Raw genomic sequence first — 20,104 nt, forward strand, 5'->3', positions numbered from 1 at the left:
TTAGTGCAGAAGATGAGTGATTTCTGCATTTCCAACTGAGGTACCTGGTTCATCTCACTGGGACTGGTTGGACAGTGGGTGCAGCCCACAGAAGGTGGGCTGAAGCACCGTGGCACAAGAACTTCATGGTGCATGCACAAGCTTCAATAGCTGATTCAATCAAGTGGTAGAAAGGATATCAGTGATTGAAGATCAAATTAATGAAATAAAGTGAGAAGACAAGTTTAGAGAAAAGAGAGTAAAAAGAAAAGAACAAAGCCTCCAAGAAATATGGGACTATGTGTAAAGACCACATCTACTTTTGATTAAGGTACCTGAAAATGACAGGGAGAACAGAACCAAGTTGGAAAACACTATTCAGATATTATCCAGGAGAACTTCCCAACCTAACAAGGCAGGCCAACATTCAAATTCAGGAAATATGGAGAACACCACTAAGATTCTCCACAAGAAGAGCAACCCCAAGACACATAATTGTCAGATTCACCAAGGTCAAAATGAAGGAAAAAATGTTAGGGGCAGCCAGAAAGAAAGATCAGGTTACCCGCAAAGGGAAGCCCATCAGACTAACAGTGGATCTCTCTTCAGAAACCCTACAAGCCAGAAGACATTGGGGGCCAATATTCAACATTTTTAAAAGAATTTTCAACCCAGAATTTCATATCCAGCCAACCTAAGCTTCATAATTGAAGGAGAAATAACATCCTTTACAGACAAGCAAATGCTGAGTGATTTTGTCACCACCAGGCCTGCCTTACAAGAGCTCCTGAAGGAAGCACTAAACATGGAAAGGAACAACCAGTACCAGCCACTGTAAAAACCTCCCAAATTGTAAAGACCATTGATTCTATGAAGAAACTGCATCAATTAATGGGCAAAATAACCAACTAACATTATAATGACAGGATCAATTTCACATATAACAATATTAATCTTAAATCTAAATAGGATACATGCCTCAATTAAAAGACACAGACTGGTAAATTGGATAAAGAGACAAGACTCATCAGTGTGCTGTGTTCGGGAGACCCATCTCACGTGCAGAGACACACATAGGCTCAAAATAAAGGGATGGAGGAAGATCTACCAAGCAAATGGAAAGCAAAAAAAAGCAGGGGTTACAACCCTAGTCTTGGATAAAACAAACTTTAAACCAACAAAGATCAAAAGAGACAAAGAAGGCCATTCAACAAGAAGAGCTAACTATCCTAAATATATATGCACCCAATACAGGAGCACCCAGATTCATAAAGCAAGTCCTTAGAGACCTACAAAGAGATTTAGACTCCCACACAATAATAATGGGAGACTTTAACACCCCACTGTCAATATTAGACAGATCAACAAGACAGAAAATTAGCGATATCTGGGACTCAAACTCAGCTCTGCACCAAGCGGACCTAATAGACATCTAAAGAACTCTCCACCCCAAATCAACAGAATATACATTCTTCTCAGCACCACATTGCACTTATTCTAAAATTGACCACATAATTGGAAGTAAAGCACTCCTCAGCAAATGTAAAAGAACAGAAATCACAACAAACTGTATTTCAGACCACAGTGCAATCAAATTAGACCTCAGGATTAAAAAACTTGCTCAAAACCACACAACTACATGGATACTGAACAATCTGCTCCTGAATGACTACTGGGTAAATAATGAAATGAAGGCAGAAATAAAGATGTTCTTTGAAACCAATGAGAACAAAGACACAATGTACCAGAATCCCTGGGACATATTTAAAGCAGTATGTAGAGGAAATAGCACTAAATGCCCACAAGAGAAAGCAGGAAAGATCTAAAATTCACACCCTAACATCACAATTAAAAGAACTAGAGAAGCAAGAGCAAACAAATTCAAAAGCTAGCAGAAGGCAAGAAATAACGAAGATCAGAACAGAATGGAAGGAGATAGAGACTCAAAAAAACCTTCAAAAAATCAATGAATCCAGGAGCTGGTTTTTTGAAAAGATCAACAAAATTGATAGACTGCTAGCAAGACTAATAAAGAAGAAAAGAGAAAAGAGTCAAATAGACACAATAAAAAATGATGAAGGTGATATTACCACTGATCCCACAGAAATACAAACTACCATCAGAGAATACTATAAACACCTCTACGCAAATAAACTAGAAAATCTAGAAGAAATGGATAAATTCCTGGACACATACACCCTCCCAAGACTAAACCAGGAGAAGTTGAATCTCTGAATAGACCAATAACAGGCTCTGAAATTGAGGCAATAATTAATAGCCTACCAACCAAAAAAAGTCCAGGACCAGATGGACTCACAGCCAAATTTTACCAGAGGTACAAAGAGGAGCTGGCACCATTCCTTCTGAAACTATTCCAGTCAATAGAAAAAGAGGGAATCCTCCCTAACTCATTTTATGAGGCCAGCATCATCCTGATAGCAAAGTCTGGCAGAGACACAACAAAAAAGAGAATTTTAGACCAATATCCCTGATGAACATCGCTGCAAAAATCCTCAATAAAATACTGGCAAACTAAATCCAGGAGATAATCAAAAAGCTTATCCACCACAATCAAGTTGGCTTCATCCCTGGGATGCAAGGCTGGTTCAACATACGAAAATCAATAAAGGCAATCCATCACATAAACAGAACCAATGACAAAAACCACATGATTATCTCAAAAGATGCAGAAAAGGCCTTTGACATAATTTGACAACTCTTCATGCTAATAACTCTCAATAAACTAGGTATTGATGGGATGTATCTCAAAATAATAAAAGCTATTTATGACAAACCCACAGCCAATATCATACTGAATGGGCAAAAACTGGAAGCATTCCCTTTGAAAACTGGCATAAGACAGGGATGCCCTCTCTCACCACTCCTATTCAACATAGTGTTGGAAGTTCTGGTAAGGGAAATCAGGCAAGAGAAAGAAATAAAGTGTATTAAATTAGGAAAAGAGGAAGTCAAATTGTCCCTGTTTGCAGATGACATGATTGTATATTTAGAAAACCCCATTGTCTCAGCCCAAAATCTCCTTAAGCTGATAAGCAACTTCAGCAAAATCTCAGGATACAAAATCAATGTGCAAAAATCACAAGGATTCCTATACACCAATAACAGACAAACAGAGAGCCAAATCATGAGTGAACTTCCATTCACAATTGCTACAAAGAGAATAAAATACCTAGGAATCCAACTTACAAGGTATGTGAAGGACCTCTTCAAGGGGAATGATAAACCACTGCTCAACAAAATAAAAGAGGACACAAACAAATGGAAGAACATTCCATGCTCATGGATAGGAAGAATCCATTTCATGAAAATGGCCACAATGCCCAAGGTAATTTATAGATTCAATGTCATCCCCATCAAGCTACCAATGACTTTCTTCACAGAATTGAAAAAAACTACTTTAAAGTTCATATGGAACCAAAAAAGAGCCCACATTGCCAAGACAATACTAAGCAAAAAGAACAAAGCTGGAGGCATCACGCTACATGACTTCCAACTATACTACAAGGCTACAGCAACCAAAACAGCATGGTACTGGTACCAAAACAGAGATGTAGACCAATAAAACAGAACAGAGTCCTCAGAAATAAGACCACACTTCTACAGCCATCTGATCTTTGACAAACCTGAGAAAAACAAGAAATGGGGAAAGGATTCCCTACTTAATTAATGGTGCTGGGAAAACTGGCTAGCCATATGTAGAAAGCTGAAACTGGATCCCTTCACTACGCTTTATACAAAAATTAATTCAAGATGGATTAAAGACTTACATGTTAGACCTAAAACCATAAAAACCCTAGAAGAAAACCTAGGCAATACCACTCAGGACATAGGCATGGGCAAGGGCTTCAAGACTAAAACACCAAAAGCAATGGCAACGAAAGCCCAAATAGACAAATGGGATCTAATTAAACTAAAGAGCTTTTACATGGCAAAAGGAACTACCATCAGAGTGAACAGGCAACCTACAGAATGGGAGAAAATTTTTGCAATCTACCCATCTGACAAAGGGCTAATATCCAGAATCTACAAAGAACTTAAACAAATTTATAAGAAAAAAACAAACAACCCCATCAAAAACTGGGCAAAGGATATGAACAGACACTTCTCAAAAGAAGACATTTAGGGCTGGGCGTGATGGCTCATGCCTGTAATTCCAGCACTTTGGGTAGCAAACGCCAGTGGATCACAAGGTCAGGAGACTGAGACCATCCTGGCTAACATGGTAAAACCCTGTCTCTACTAAAAACACACAAAAAAATAGCCAGGTGTGGTGGCGAGCGCCTGTATTCCCAACTACTCAGGAGGCTGAGGCAGGAGAATGGCGTGAACCCAGAAGGCAGAGCTTGCAGTGGGCCGAGATCACACCACTGCACTCAAGCCTGGGCAACAGAGTGAGACTCCATCTCAAAAAAAAAAAAAAATTCATGCAGCCAACAGACACATGAAAAAGTGTTCATTATCACTAGTCATCAGAGAAATGCAAATCAAGACCACAATGAGATACCATCTCACACCATTTAGAATGGTGATCATTAAAAAGTCAAGAAACAACAGGTGCTGGAGAGGATGTGGAAAAATAGGAATGCTTTACACTGTTGGTGGGAGTGCAAATTAAACCATTGTGGAAGACAGTGTGGCGATTCCTCAAGGATCTAGAACTAGAAATACCATTTGACCCAGCCATCCCATTACTGGGTATATACCCAAAGGATTATAAATCATGCTACTATAAAGACACATGAACACGTACGTTTATCGCAGCACTATTCACAATAGCAAAAACTTGGAACCAACCCAAATGTCCATCAATGAGAGACTGGATTAAGAAAACGTGGCCCATATACACCATGGAATACTATGCTGCCATAAAAAAGGATGAGTTCATGTCCTTTACAGGGACAAGGATGAAGCTGGAAACCATCATTCTCAGCAAACTATCACAAGGATGGAAAACCAAACACCACATGTTCTCACTCATAGGTGGGAACTGAACAATGAGAAAACTTGGACACAGGGCAGTGAACAACACACACCAGGGCCTGTCGGGGGTTTGGGGGCTAGGGGAGGGATAGCATTAGGAGAAATACCTGATGTATATGATGAGTTGATGGGTGCAGCAAACCAACATGGCACATGTATACCTATGTAACAAACTTGCACGTTGTGCACATGTACCCTAGAACTTAAAAGTATGTAATATATATATAGAGAGAGAGAGACTTAAATTTAAGACCCAAAACTATGAAACTGCTAGAAGAAAACACATGGAAAAACCTTTCAGGACATTGATCTAGGCAAAGATTTTATGGCTAAGACCTCAAAAGCACAGGCAGTAAAGACAAAAATAGACAAATTGGACTATGTTAAACTGAAAACCTTCTGCACAACAAGGGAAACAACAGAGTGAAGAGACAACCTGTTGAATGAAAGAGAATATTTGCAAACTATTCATCTGATAATGAACTAATATCTAAAATTACAAAAAACTCAAACAAAATAACATAAAAAATAATCTCATTAATAAGTAAGCAAAAGACATGAATAGGCATTTCTCAAAAGAAGACAAACAAATGGCCAAGAAGGATACGAGAAAATGCTCAACATCACTAACCATCAGGGAAATGCAACTCAAAACAACAATGAGATATCACTTTACCCCAGTTAGAATGACCATTATGAAAAGGACAAAAAATAACAGATGCTAGCAAGGATGAAAACAAGCAACTCTTACACACTGTTGGTAGAAATGTAAATTAGTATAGCCACTATGGAAAACAGTATGGACATTTCTCAAAAAACTAAAAGTAGAACTACCATATGATCCAGGAATTCCACTGCTGGGTATTTATCCAAGGGAAAAGAAATCAGTATATCGAAGAGATGCCTGCACTCACATGTTTATAGTAGCACTATTCATAAAAGCAAAGATATGAAACCAACCTAAGTGTCCATCAATGGACAAATGGATAAAGAAAATGCAGTATATATATACACACATACTGTGATAGTTAATATTATGTGTCAGCTTGACTGAATTGAAGGATGCCTAGATGGCAGGTGAAGCATTTTTTCTGGGTATGTGTGTTATGGTGTTTCCACAGGAGAATGACAGTAGATTGGGAGGGAAGACTTGCCTTTAATGTGAGCAGACACCATCCAATTGGCTGCCGTTGGGGCTAGAACAAAGCAGGCAGAAGAGGAGGATATTCAGCTTGCTTGGCTTTATCTTTCTCTCTCTCTCGCAGAGCAAGTCACCTTTTTGCCTCCTGCCCTTGGACATCAGACTCCAGTTTCTTCAGTCTTTGGACACTGGAACTTGCGCTAGCAGTTGCCTGGGGGCTCTCAGGCCTGTAGCCTCAGACTGGGAGCTGCACTGTCAGCTTCCCTGGTTTTGAGGCTTTTGGGAGTTCAACTGTGCCACACTGGCAGCTTTTCTCAATCCCAGCTTGCCAGTGGCCTATCATGGGACTTTGCTTTTGTAATTATATAAGCTAATTCTTTCTAATAAACATCTTTATATATATATATACACACACACACACACGTATATGTAGTAATATATATGTATATATGTACACATATATTACATACATGCATATATATATATTCAGATTCTCTACTTTGTTCCACTGGTCTATGTGTCTGTTTTTATACCAATGCCATACTGTTTTGATTACTATAGCTTTGTAATAAACCAATAGCATACATACATATATACATATGTATATATGTGTACATTATACATATATGTATAATGTATACATATGTATATATGTGTACATTATACATATATGTATAGATGTATACATATATACACATAATATACACCTACATATACATGTATACATACATATACATATAGGTATTTATATATTTATGCATACTAATATACATCTACACATACATATACATATGTATATATGTTTGTATACTATTGGTTCTGTTCCTCTGGAGAAACCTGACTTATAAATATACAAGGAAATACTATTCAGCCATAAAAATGAATGAAATAGCGCTCTCCCTCTCCCTCTCCCTCTCCCTCTCCCCACGGTCTCCCTCTCCCTCTCTCTCCACGGTCTCCCTCTGATGCCGAGCGGAAGCTGGACTGTACTGCTGCCATCTCGGCTCACTGCAACCTCCCTGCCTGATTCTCCTGCCTCAGCCTGCCGAGTGCCTGCAATTGCAGGCGCACGCCGCCACGCCTGACTGGTTTTCGTATTTTTTTGGTGGAGACGGGGTTTCGCTGTGTTGGCCGGGCTGGTCTCCAGCTCCTAACCGCGAGTGATCTGCCAGCCTCGGCCTCCCGAGGTGCCGGGATTGCAGACGGAGTCTGGTTCACTCAGTGCTCAATGGTGCCCAGGCTGGAGTGCAGTGGCGTGATCTCGGCTTGCTACAACCTCCACCTCCCAGCTGCCTGCCTTGGCCTCCCAAAAGGCCAAGATTGCAGCCTCTGCTCGGCCACCACCCCGTCTGGGAAGTGAGGAGTGTCTCTCCCTGGCTGCCCATCATCTGGGATGTGAGGAGCCCCTCTGTCTGGCTGCCCAGTCTGGAAAGTGAGGAGCGTCTCTGTCCGGCCGCCATCCCATCAAGAAGTGAGGAGCGCCTCTTCTTGGCCGCCATCCCATCTAGGAAGTGAGGAGCGTCTCTGCCCGGCCACCCATCGTCTGAGATGTGGGGAGCGCCTCTGCCCCGCCGCCCCGTCTGGGATGTGAAGAGCGCCTCTGCCCAGCTGCGACCCCATCTGGGAGGTGAGGAGAGTCTCTGCCCAGCCGCCCCGTCTGAGAAGTGAGGAGACCCTCCGCCTGGCAACCACCCCGTCTGAGAAGTGAGGAGCCCCTCCGCCCGGCAGCCGCCCCGTCTGAGAAGTGAGGAGCCCCTCCGCCCGGCAGCCACCCCGTCTGGGAAGCGAGGAGCGTCTCTGCCTGGCAGCCACCCCGTCCGGGAGGGAGGTGGGGGTCAGCCCCCGCCAGGCCAGCCGCCCCGTCCGGGAGGGAGGTGGGGGGGTCAGCCCCCCGCCCGGCCAGCCGCCCCGTCCAGGAAGGAGGTGGGGGGGGTCAGCCCCCCGCCTGGCCAGCCGCCTCGTCCGGGAGGTGAGGGGCGCCTCTGCCCGGCCGCCCCTACTGGGAAGTGAGGAGCCCCTCTGCCCGGCCAGCCGCCCTGTCCGGGAGGGAGGTGGGGGGTCAGTCCCCGGCCCGGCCAGCCGCCCCGTCCGGGAGGGAGGTGGGGGGTCAGCCCCCCACCCGGCCAGCTGCCCTGTCCGGGAGGGAGGTGGGGGGTTCAGCCCCCCGCCCGGCCAGCCGCCCCGTCCGGGAGGTGAGGGGCACCTCTGCCCGGCTGCCCCTACTGGGAAGTGAGGAGCCTCTCTGCCCAGCCACCACCCCATCTGGGAGGTGTACCCAACAGCTCATTGAGAACGGACCATGGCGGTTTTGTGGAGTGGAAAGAGGGGAAAGGTGGGGAAAAGATTGAGAAATCGGATGGTTGCCGTGTCTGCGTAGAAAGACGTAGACATGGGAGACTTTTCATTTTGTTCTGTACTAAGAAAAATTCTTCTGCCTTGGGATCCTGTTGATCTGTGACCTTACCCCCAACCCTGTGCTCTCTGAAACATGTGCTGTGTCCACTCAGGGTTAAATGGATTTAGGGTGGTGCAAGATGTGCTTTGTTAAACAGATGCTTGAAGGCAGCATGCTCGTTAAGAGTCATCACCACTCCCTAATCTCAAGTACCCAGGGACACAAACACTGCGGAGGGCCCCAGGGTCCTCTGCCTAGGAAAACCAGAGACCTTTGTTCACTTGTTTATCTGCTGACCTTCCCTCCACTATTGTCCTATGACCCTGCCAAATCCCCCTCTGTGAGAAACACCCAAGAATGATCAATAAATAAATAAATAAATAAATAAGAGAGCATCTTAAAAAAAAAAAAATGAAATAATGTCATTTGCAGCAAGATGGGTAGAAATAAACTTCATTATATTACATTAAATAAGCCAGACACAGAAAGACAAATATGAGTTCTCACTCATATGTAGGAGGTAAAAACATTGACCTCATGAAGATAGAGAGTAGAATGATAGATACTAGAGTCAGAAAAAAGCGTGGATGAAAGGGGGAATGAAGTGAGGTTGGTCAATGGGTATAAATATACAGACATATGTATAAGTTCTAATGTTTGATAGCAGAGTAGGGCGACTATAGTTAGCAATAATGAATTATATATTTTAAAGTAGCTAGGAGACAGAACTCAAAATGTCCCCAAAACATAGAAATGATAAATACTCAAGGTAATAGCTACCCCAAATACCCTGACTTGAAAATTACACATTTTATGCATTTTATGCATGTAACAAAATATCACACATACCCTATAAATATGTAAATATTATGTGTCAATTTAAAAAACATAAAATTCCTAGGAATAAATTTAACCAAAAAATGTATAAGACCACAACACCAAAAAGTACAAAATATTGCTAAAAGAAATTAAGAAGTCCTAAATAAATGGAGAGATATACCATGCTTATGGATTAGAACAGGAGTTGACAAACTATGGCCCAAAGGCCCATCCAGCTTGTTATCAGCTTTTGTAAATAAAATTGTATTAAAACAAAAAACTTTACAATCGTCACCTATGCTCTTACAAAAGTGACTCAGCTATTGGCAATAAGATTGTGGTTTACAATTTAACAAATAATCTAAATAGTTTCATATGAAAATGAGCAACATAGTCCCTAGCTCTTAGTTGGGCCACACTGCCATCAGTTTTTATCGCTCTTTCCCTTCAAAGACTTGATCCACTATCACGTGAGGAAAGACTGGACAAGACTGAGACTGGGCTCTAGCTATGTGCCAAACACACTTCCACATATCTTCAAATAGAAGGCTGAAAATAAGGCTTAGACTAATAAGAATCTAAATAATGTGGATATCTGGCTCTTGATGCAATATTACTTCATTCTCTCATTAGAAGGAAAGTATTGAGCATTTAATTGTCAGGCTCTACACTAGATGAATTTACAAAGATGGGAAAGACAGATCTGCCCTTCAGAAGTTTACTGACCAGGGAGGAAAGTGTGACAAATAATTTTAAAAAGATATTATTAAGATGCAGTGGTAGTATAAATTATAGTGGTACCAGCTAACCATGTTTAGTGGTAAGGAAGAGATGGCTCAAATAATACTTCTGAGTTTAACAGACATGGGCATGGAAACTCTAGAAATGGCTGGAAATGTGCCAGCTTGATTTGGGAAGGAAAGTATTCCGGGGGATTAAACAACTTGTGCAAAATCCCAAAGAAAAACAAAGGTGGGCTCAAGAAACTGATAGTAGCAGTTCGGTATAGCCAAGATATGAGGTGAGTGTGAGGGGCATGGCAAAAAATGATTCCAGAAACATGAGAACCAGATCAAAAGGAGGCTTATAAGCCATGCTAAGATGTTAGGTCTCTATCATCTGAGAGTAGGAAATAAAGGGTTTTAATCAGAAGTCACATGATAAATATTCTGGCAGCAAGACAGGAAGGAGATGAAACCAGAGGCAAGAAGACTAGGTAGGAGACCACTGCACTACCCAGGCAAACAGCAGAGCAGTATTTACTGTTTTATTAGTCCATTCTTATGCTGCTAATAAAGACATACCCATGACTGGATAATTTATAAAGGAAAGCGGTTTAATTGACTCACAGTTCAGCATGGCTGGGGAGATCCCAGGAAACTCACAATCACAGTGGAAGGGGAAGCAAACATTCTTTTCCTTGCTGCTGCCATGTGAAGAAGGATGCATTTGCTTCCCCTTCTGCCATGATTTTAAGTTTCCTCATCCCCAATCCTGCCACCCTGCCTTCTCTCCCCCAGCCTGCACTGATGGCCTCATGGGGAGCTCCCTATGATGAGTTGACAGAGAAAGCGAAGACTAGGGCCTGGTTTATAGATGGCTCTGCACAATATGCAGGCACTACCTGAAAGTGGACACAGCTGTAGCACTGCAGGCCCTTTCTAGGGCATCCTGAAGGACAGCGGTGAGGAAAATCTTCCCAGTGGGCAGAATTTCAAACAGTGCACCTGGTTGTATACTTTGCCTGGAAAGATAAATGGCCAGATGTATGAATATATACTGATTCATGGACTATAGCCAATGGTTTGGCTGGATGGTCAGGGACTTGGAAGAAGCATGATTGGAAAATTGGTGACAAAGAAATTTGGGGAAGAGGTATGTGGATGGACCTCTCTGAGTGGTCAAAACTGCGAAGATATTTGTATCTAATATGAGTGCTCACCAAAGGACGACCTCAGCAGAGGAGAATTTTAATAATCAAGTGGATAGGATGATTCGTTCTATGGACACCACTCAGACTCTTTACCCAGCCACCCCGTCATCGCCCAGTGGGCCCATGAACAAAGTGTCCATGGTGGCAAGGATGGAGGTTACACATGAGCTCAGCAACATGAACTTCCATTCATCAAGGCTGACCTAGCTATGGCCACTGCTGAGTGCCCAATTTGCCAGCAGCAATTTGCCAACACTGTGCCCTCGATATGGCACCATTCCTTGGGGTTATCAGCCAGCTACTTGGTGGCAGGTTGATTATATTGGACCTCTGTCATCATGGAAAGGGCAGCAGTTTTTCCTCACCAGAACAGACACTCTGGATATGGGTTTGCCTGTCCTGCACGCAATGCTTCCGCCAAGACTACCATCCGTGGACTCACAGAATGCCTTATCCATCCTCATAGTGTCACATATAGCATTGCCTCCGACCAAGGCACTCACTTTATGGCTAAAGAAGTGTGGCAGTGGGCTCATGCTCATGGAATTCACTGGTCTTACCATGTTCACCTTCATCCTGAAACAGCTGGATTGACAGAATGGAGGAATGGGCTTTTAAAGTCACAGTAGCTGACTCTTTTGCTATAGCAAACTCTGAATAAATACCATTTGCTTATTTTCATTTGGTTGGTCTTTATTTTTAAGCCTTCTCGGTTCCCTAAGCTGCCACGTAAAAATTCTGACTACCCTGCTGGAGAGATCATGTGGAGAATTCCTGAATATACAGATAAGGAGAGATACTCAGTCAAGCCCAACCTTCTAGTCATCGTGCCAGAGCTCTGAGTGTGTGAGTCAAGTCCAGCCTAGCCCACGGCTGAATGCTACAGACTCCAGCCAAGTTTTACCCAGAAGTTTTACCCAGCTGAGCTGTCCCCAGATTCTTAACCCATAGAATCCTGAAATATAGTAGAACGACTGGAATTTCTAACCACTAAGTTTTGGGATTGTTATACAGCAACCAAAAAACTTCCCTTGGAGAGAAGGAAGAAACACCATGGATTGGGAAGTCTATAGATAGCACTGCTGGGTCTCCTGACCATCCTAGAACAGCCAAGAATGTTCAGGAGGCTAAAGCAGACGTTTCAACCCCTCTTCTCACTTCACCTCTTCTGGTGAAAATATAGCTCAGTTTTTTACTGAAGGAAAGAAAAAAGAAGATATTATGCAGATGACCTGGCTGGGAGACTTTGAGGGAAAAAGTTAAGAATGAAGTATAAGGATACTCTTCAAGATAAAAATAGCAGAACCAAGACACATTACAAAATGTCCCAATCTACATATCTAACAAAGTAGACAAAACAGAGTACAAACAAATCAGAATTTCACCAGTGGCAACCAAACCAGGAATCGTGTCAAACTCATATCATAAATTTCAAATACTTACGGCTAAGAATTGTAGTAGGTATTAAATATTTGTTCAATGAATAAATAAATTCCAGTGTGGCAAAACTCAGATCTGCTTATAAACATGCCTCCACAACTCCAAGGTACTACAAAGAAAAAAACAGTAAACTATAAGATACTGAGACTCAATACCCAATTTGGAACAAAGTCAACTGGGGATGAGTCAGTAATATCCTTGAGAATAAAGCTCCTAGATTTACCTCAGGATCCCACAGAGCATAAAGTGCTTAAGAGCTTGCCATCTCCCAGGGCACTGCACTGAATTCAAGTACTTATTTTATTTATGTAAACTGCAGCTATTTCCAAAGAGAATTTTAGCTCATTCCAAAATTAAACTTTATTCTTTGGCATTAGGCATTTTATAAGTACCCAAGCTTCTTGGATGAATATAGAAGAAAATGAGAGAAAAAATACGATTAAACTAATACTGACCAAGCCCACCATTTCCCAAGGTGGAAGGAGCACATACACTTATTTCATTTGAGATTCAGCTAAAGGTTTTTTTTTTAATTTCTGAGCTAAAATTTCTTGCTTTTTCAGGTGTCTTAATTTTATAAAAGCTGGCCACAATTCTCCAAAGAATTAAAAACTACAGGCCTAGATTTATAATTCTGGAACCTAAAACTGCTGCTGTACACCTTGTAGCACATTCCACTATAGAGTTTTATATAATGTTGATTATTTACTATATGCCAAGTATTCTACTGAGGATTTTACATGGATTAACTAATTTAATCTTCTAATAATGTTGAGGTAGATATTGTTACTATGTATACTTTAGAGATGAGAAAATTAAAGCACAATAAAGTAATCTTTCCCAATAGTACCAGATTTTATTCCCAGGCAGTAAAATGCCAAAGCTTCTATTCCTGTCCACTATACAATATTGCATCCTTATGTGATACACGGATGATGAAGAGATTTCTAGTTAGGAATATAGACTATCTCCATTCTCTGGCCTCCAGGACTCAGAAACTTGAACTTATTGACATGATCTCTGTTGTCAGGAGTTCAGATGACTGGATTTGCAAGAATATTAACAACATTAATAAACAGTCAATGGTTAATATTAACAACACTGATAAATAACCAATGGTTAATATTATGACTTACTGCTTCTCTGCCTCAGCCTCACACTTTCCATGTATTCACTTGGAAATGTACTCAATAAGCCACTTGCTGATAACCAAATAAATATTCATTGTTATAACTAAATTCATTACTGAACTGTGATTAAAAGCTGTCAGCACACTAGAAAGAGAAGGGAACAGACATGCATACACATGTTAACCAAAAGACACATAAAACAATGTACATAGCAGCACTATTTTTACTAGTCAAAAACTGGAAATTACTCAAATAGCCATCACTAGGAGAAAGAACATATCATTTGTACCACACTCATATAATGTAATACAATAGAACAATGAGAATGAATGAAAAGTGGCTACATGCATAAACATGGGTGTTAGGTGAAAGAAGCCAGATATAAAAGCACTGTATGATTCCTTTTATATAAAACCCAAAAATAGGTAAAACTAATTTATGATGTTAGAAGTCAAGATAATTATTACTCTTTGAGAGAGTGGGGAGTGCCTGGATGGAAAAAGAGGTGGGGGCTTCTGGGGGTGCTAGTAACATTAAGTTTTTTTAATCTGGGAGTTGGTTACATGGATGGTTCAGTTTGAGACAATTAACCAATCTGTACACTTCTGATTTGTACACTTTTCTGTATATATACATATATACATACATATGTCAAGTATTATATATATATTACTTCAATGAAAAACTCAGAAAAAAACACATTAGGATGCAGACAGCCAGTCAGAAGTAGAATACCTTATGCTTCTTCCCTACTGTCCCTGTCCTACTGTCCATCCCCTCCAAAGGCTGACTTGTATTTTTCCCCATGCTTCACTCTCCTATACATCCTTTAACCATTTGAGGACTCTTTGATAATTACTTTCTAATTCTGTTTTCAGTTCCACATGTCAAAATTAGGCTTCAGTGCCTGAATGCTGAAGACCTCAAGATGCCAGAAAGTTTAGAGCACAAAGTAAAGACTAACCCAGCAAGATCATGAAATAATTTCAGGAGTGAAAGAGAACAGTCCAGCGTGGTGAGAAAGCTTAAGGGAAGAAAAGGCATCTAGGAATTGAGCTTGGGAACCTTGACATCTGAAAGTCTTGATAGAAAAGGAAGAGAGTGTAGCCAGAAAGAAAGGAACCAGAGAGTATTGCCAGAGAGTGTAGCCAGAAAAAAAAGGAACATTAGTGTTCAAGCTACAGAGGAGGCTCCAAGCCCTAGGCTCAAGCTAGCCAAAATCCTGGCTAAGTCCCTAACTAAGCCTCCCAAACAAAGTCACATTAAATATTAATATTTATAATGTGACATTAGATAGAAGACTATATTTCATTTGAGGGAGAGAGAGCACAGAACATAGTACACCTGAAGTCAGCTGGGTACAAAAAGAGAAAGGGATAAATGCATTTTTTTAACCATTTAGTAGCACTATTTGCCCCCATCCCTATCCCATTCCCCTAACTACTTTCTTCTTACCATGTTCCTGGCACTTTTGCTACATTTTTCCAATAAGGTTCTCATTCATCAGGTGTAAAAATACAGAGGAAATCAAAAAGCAAAAGACAATATTTGAAGGAACTCTACCCTTAAGTCACAATTTCTCTGAAGTTCTGCTTTATCTATAAGACATGAAAACCTACCATGATTTTCTGAAGTTTAGAAAGGAGATTAGGCAGGACCCAGATCACACTGTACCCTATAGAACCCACATCATTCTTCATGAGGTCTCCAGGGAAATAAATCCTAAGAGGAAAAATCCTGGAAAAAGAAAAAGACATTTACATTCCCAGATCCTCTCTTACTGGAAATACATACAAGTACAAAAGTTCACACAATTAATATAGCCAATATTAGAATAACAACTAAACTGCGATAATTATATAATAGCTGAGTTTTAATGTAACTAAAATGTTACACAATGTGCTGTATAATTGACATAATTAGCTTACTTAATACTTCAACAGCCCTTTAAAATAGGCATTATCATCCTTACTTTGATGATGAGGAAACAGACTCAGAAAGGCTAAGTAATTTACCCAAGGTCATACAACAGTAAATGGAAGCGCCAGGAGGCAAACTCAAGTGAGCCAGACTCCAAAACCTTTGAAGCTGACATAGTTGCAGGCTAGTTTGTGACCTGTTCTACTCAAGAAGCATACAACCATTGTGTTATTTAAGTCAACCCAATCATATATACTTACCTTAAAAGGTTTTTTTTTAAGTAAAAATTGCATAAGAAGAATACAAATATTAGTTGAAATATACCCACACTACAAATGAATGATGCATAATTCAGTGATAGTTATTTTAACTGACAGGAGTACACTTTGCATGAGTACTAATGGGTTCCAACAAAGAAACAGTAAAAAGTGGGGAAAAGAGTTTGATTCCAGTGTATGTAGATCAAAAATTTTGAAGAAAGGGAGAGAGCAAAGACTACCTCCTAACCCCTTAAAAAGTATGCCAGAGAAGAAAAAAATTCACCCTGAAGCAGTCAAAACTCAAAAAGTATGTGTTCCACATAATTTCACTGATATGCTTACCACTACTGGGAATGCCATTTAACATGTCTGATCCAGCCTTGGAGGATTTTGCCCAAAGTTGTTTGGGCAATCCTAAAATAGAGATGAATTCCTGGAAAACTATAGGAAATTGTAAAAGCAGGTCACACCAATAAAAGTATTAAAATGCTGATGGAGACACTGAACCAGTCTTCACCACCACAAGATCAGCATTGATTGAGAAATCTATGGCTTCAACATAAAAGCGCATAACCGCTGACACAAGTCCACACTTGAAGGACTTCTGGAACTGTACTTCACTGATTATTCTAGTTATATAGAAGTTCGCAGCTCAGGATACTTTTTTATACAATTGTTAAAATTATTTCTTCTAGATTTTCCCACCATTTCATTCCAGCCTATAAAATCTTCTTCATGCATCCTGAATCTTATACATAACATATTTGCCATCAATTCACATTGTCATTCAAGTCACTGATTAAAATGGTGATCTACATTCATTCAAAGAAATTGCCTTTCAACATAATAGCTAACCACCCTGCAAGCTGTGTTAGCAACCCATGAATCAGTAAGATTTGGAAGCCTATCCATTGTAAGGACAGAAACCAGGGTACCAGTCCCCTGAGGGCATTACCCATATCATACATTTTCAGCTAGGTGGCTGGAGTGATAAAGTGATAAAATCCTCTGGAAAAGAGAAGAAATAAAGAGAGATAAAGATGCTAATGCTGACAATGAAGCAAAAACATGGCTTTTTGTCTATCATTTTTTAATGCTTCAGAGAGTATTTGATACAGAACAACAGTTCCCTTACTGAATTCCTTGATTAATAATAGATGTTCTTCAAAAGAAGAGTTCCCTGATTAGAAATATTTGGGAAACCCTGGTTACAGACAGGGTCCTGGGTTCTACAGAGCTTCTCAGAGTCAGAGCCTTTAACAGGCTAATGTCATTGTGGCTCCAAGAGGAGGACCATCTATGCCTTCCCTAAAGGTCCCAAACCACTAGAGATTATTGCTTGCAAAATATCTATTAACCATATCTATTGGCATAGAGATGGGGTCCAGGTGATAGGGATGGGTAACCGACAGGCAAATGAACAAACGATTGTAACACAATGTGACAGGAGCTATGGGATGGCCCTACTTCAATGCAAGTAACTTCACTAGAAGGAATTGCTTAAACTGCAGAGAATGTCACAGAAAGCATCATAAAGGAGATGACATTTCCAGGCAGATCTTATAGGATTTGTAAGAGAGCTTGTCTGGCGGAGAAGAAAAATGGCAGAGAAAATAGTATGTGCAAAGACATTAATTAGGTAAGAAATGATCAAGGATTGTTGTTAACATTCAAAGGAACAATCCCATAAAAGACAAGTGGTAGTAGAGAAGGCTAAAAAAGTGAAGTTTCATGCCTGATTTTCAGGAGGCTTGCATGCCAAGGTAAGAAATTTGGAATTTATTATAGACAAAGGAGAGCTACCAGGAGCTTTAAGGCAAGAAAATGTTATAATATTTTTTATAGGAATATGAATCTTGCAGCAATGTAGAAGGACTGGTATGAAGATATCTTGATGGTAGAAAAAGACTAATTAAGAAGATTCTGGAAATAATCCAGATACAAGGTAGCCAGGGCCAGAATAAAACAAGCCATGCCAAGGACAGAGAGGAAGCTTAGATCCAGGAGATAAATCTGTGGTAAAACTGACAGAATGTGGTGGTCATGTGAGTGTGAAGGTGAAGAAAGGGAAGAAATGATGAATGACTATAGAGTCCTTAGTCTGAGACACAAAAGAATGTCACTGATATGTGACAAGAGACAATAGAAAAAAAGACACACCTGGGGGAAAGATTATAATGGGTCCAGTATGAGATGACGGGGATATCTAAGTATCTAAGTATCCATGTGGCGAGATTATATATGCAGTGAGATACAAAGGACTAGAAACAAAAAGTCCAGGGTTGAGAATCTCCTGCACAGAGTTAGTGAGAATCTCTATGAGAGTCTCTTGCACAGAGTTAGTGGTGCTACTATAGAAGTAAACATACTGTCTCAAGGTTCACAAAGGCAGAGTGTGCAGCATATGTCTGATATTCCAGGTTAATAACCATGACAAAAAGAGAAAAGTAGACCTCACTTTTCAATTTGGGATAATACAACTAAATCTGCCAACCTCCAGTGTTCTCTCATTTCCATTTATAACAATATATCAAAGATCACAGTTAGTAGTGCATTAACTCCCAGGCATATTTCTATAATACTCACATATGGAATTCACAGTAACAAACTAGGTGAGATTAAATCCTAGCTGAGAACTCTCCAAAACTCTTCACCTACTTTGGATTTCAGATCCCTCTTACACATGCATATTCTACTACCTCAGCTCAAGGATCATTGCTTTTCAGCATATATGCCTCAAGCCTTTGTTAGGTCAATATGGGAAATAAAACAAAGTATAAATAATGACAGATGTACACAAGGAGGCTATTATTTCCAAAGAGATCCTTCTGTAAAATTTATGCTAGCCAGGACAAATGTCAACCTAAATCTGGAAGCTGCTAATATAAGCAGAAACTAGTACTTGAAAAAGTTAGGAAATAAACAGTAGAGAAAGAAAAGTGGAGATATGGGTGGATCAGAATGTGATGAATCAGACCATTCACAAAAGGGGGCTTCTCCTGAGCAGGGACCTTTAGCTGGTATAAAAGGCCACTCTCCTGACCTTTAGTATCCTGCCACTCCTTCAATCGACATCCTTACATGTATGTTGGCGAACTGGGTAAGAGAGAACCCATCCAACTATTCCTACTTATTGTTAACCAAAGTGGAAATATAGGGATGTACTCTGCAAAACACTACTGGATGCTTGGATTTCTTAAAAAGTTATTTTAGGTCCCCTGTAACCATAAGATTCTCTAATAGAGAAAGAAATTGAAGATTGAAATGTGCTTTCTCTGAGATTACTCAGTACTCTTTGCATTGCTGCATTGTACAGCCCTAAGACATTGTAGGCTGAAAGAAAGACAGCATTGATTGTCTCCACTATTTTCAGAGGGCTTTATCTAAATATCATGCAGCTCTTACTGTGGACTGGATGAGTCATACATCTTGTTGAATCTTTAGATGCAGAGGATGCTTATATCCTGCATCCTTTTTGATATACGATAATTTAGACAGGATCAGTAAGATCAGTTAGATCAATATCAGTAGGACAGAAGCTGATTTCAGGAAACCAAACCTCTGATTCTCTATTTTCTGAATTCATGATGGTTGAATTCTAATGGAATGATTCATCCATTGATTCATGTAACTGAGTCCTACTGCTGAGTAGGTACTTTGACACATGACACGGATACTAACATGAATAAGCTGTAATCACTGGCCTCGCCTGACAAAGATCACTTATCATATGAGACAATCCCATAAAATGTCAACTGTAATTCAGTACACTACATGCTATATGTAGAATGAATGCTAGGCATGCAAAGAAAACAATGTGAACAATGTGCTAAAGAAAAATGAAGGAAGGATACTTTACACAGATGGAAACACTTATTTGTTTATTCATACAACAATAACCGATAAGTGCCTGCCAACCATGAGCAAGGCCCTATTCTAGATTCTGAGTTTACAGTAGTAAACAGACAAAATCATCACTCTCAAATAGCTTACACATTCTGGAGGGGGAAACAGAAACTAATCAAATTTCAAACAGTAATAAAATGACATAAAGAAAATACATGTACCAGAGACAGGAAGGAAAGT

At 40.4% G+C, this 20,104-nt stretch overlaps 1 long non-coding RNA gene across 12 annotated transcripts in view; it reads right to left on the reverse strand.

Annotated features, from left to right (window-relative positions):
* Positions 1 to 20,104, reverse strand: part of LOC100609205 (uncharacterized) — a 185,240-nt gene that overhangs the window by 107,466 nt on the left and 57,670 nt on the right. For 10 of the 12 annotated variants that reach the window (XR_010152416.1, XR_010152414.1, XR_010152413.1 and 7 more), the window contains exons 2-4: positions 15,458 to 15,575; positions 13,845 to 13,982; positions 12,712 to 12,817 (exon numbers count right to left, since the gene is read on the reverse strand). This is a non-coding gene — a long non-coding RNA (uncharacterized LOC100609205). The remainder of the gene's footprint in view (positions 1 to 12,711; positions 12,818 to 13,844; positions 13,983 to 15,457; positions 15,576 to 20,104) is intronic. The other 2 variants (XR_010152415.1, XR_002939132.3) reach the window with 2 other exon arrangements.

The sequence above is a fragment of the Pan troglodytes genome, chromosome 1, assembly GCF_028858775.2.
Source record: "Pan troglodytes isolate AG18354 chromosome 1, NHGRI_mPanTro3-v2.0_pri, whole genome shotgun sequence".
In the NCBI taxonomy this organism is placed as follows: Eukaryota; Metazoa; Chordata; class Mammalia; order Primates; family Hominidae; genus Pan; species Pan troglodytes.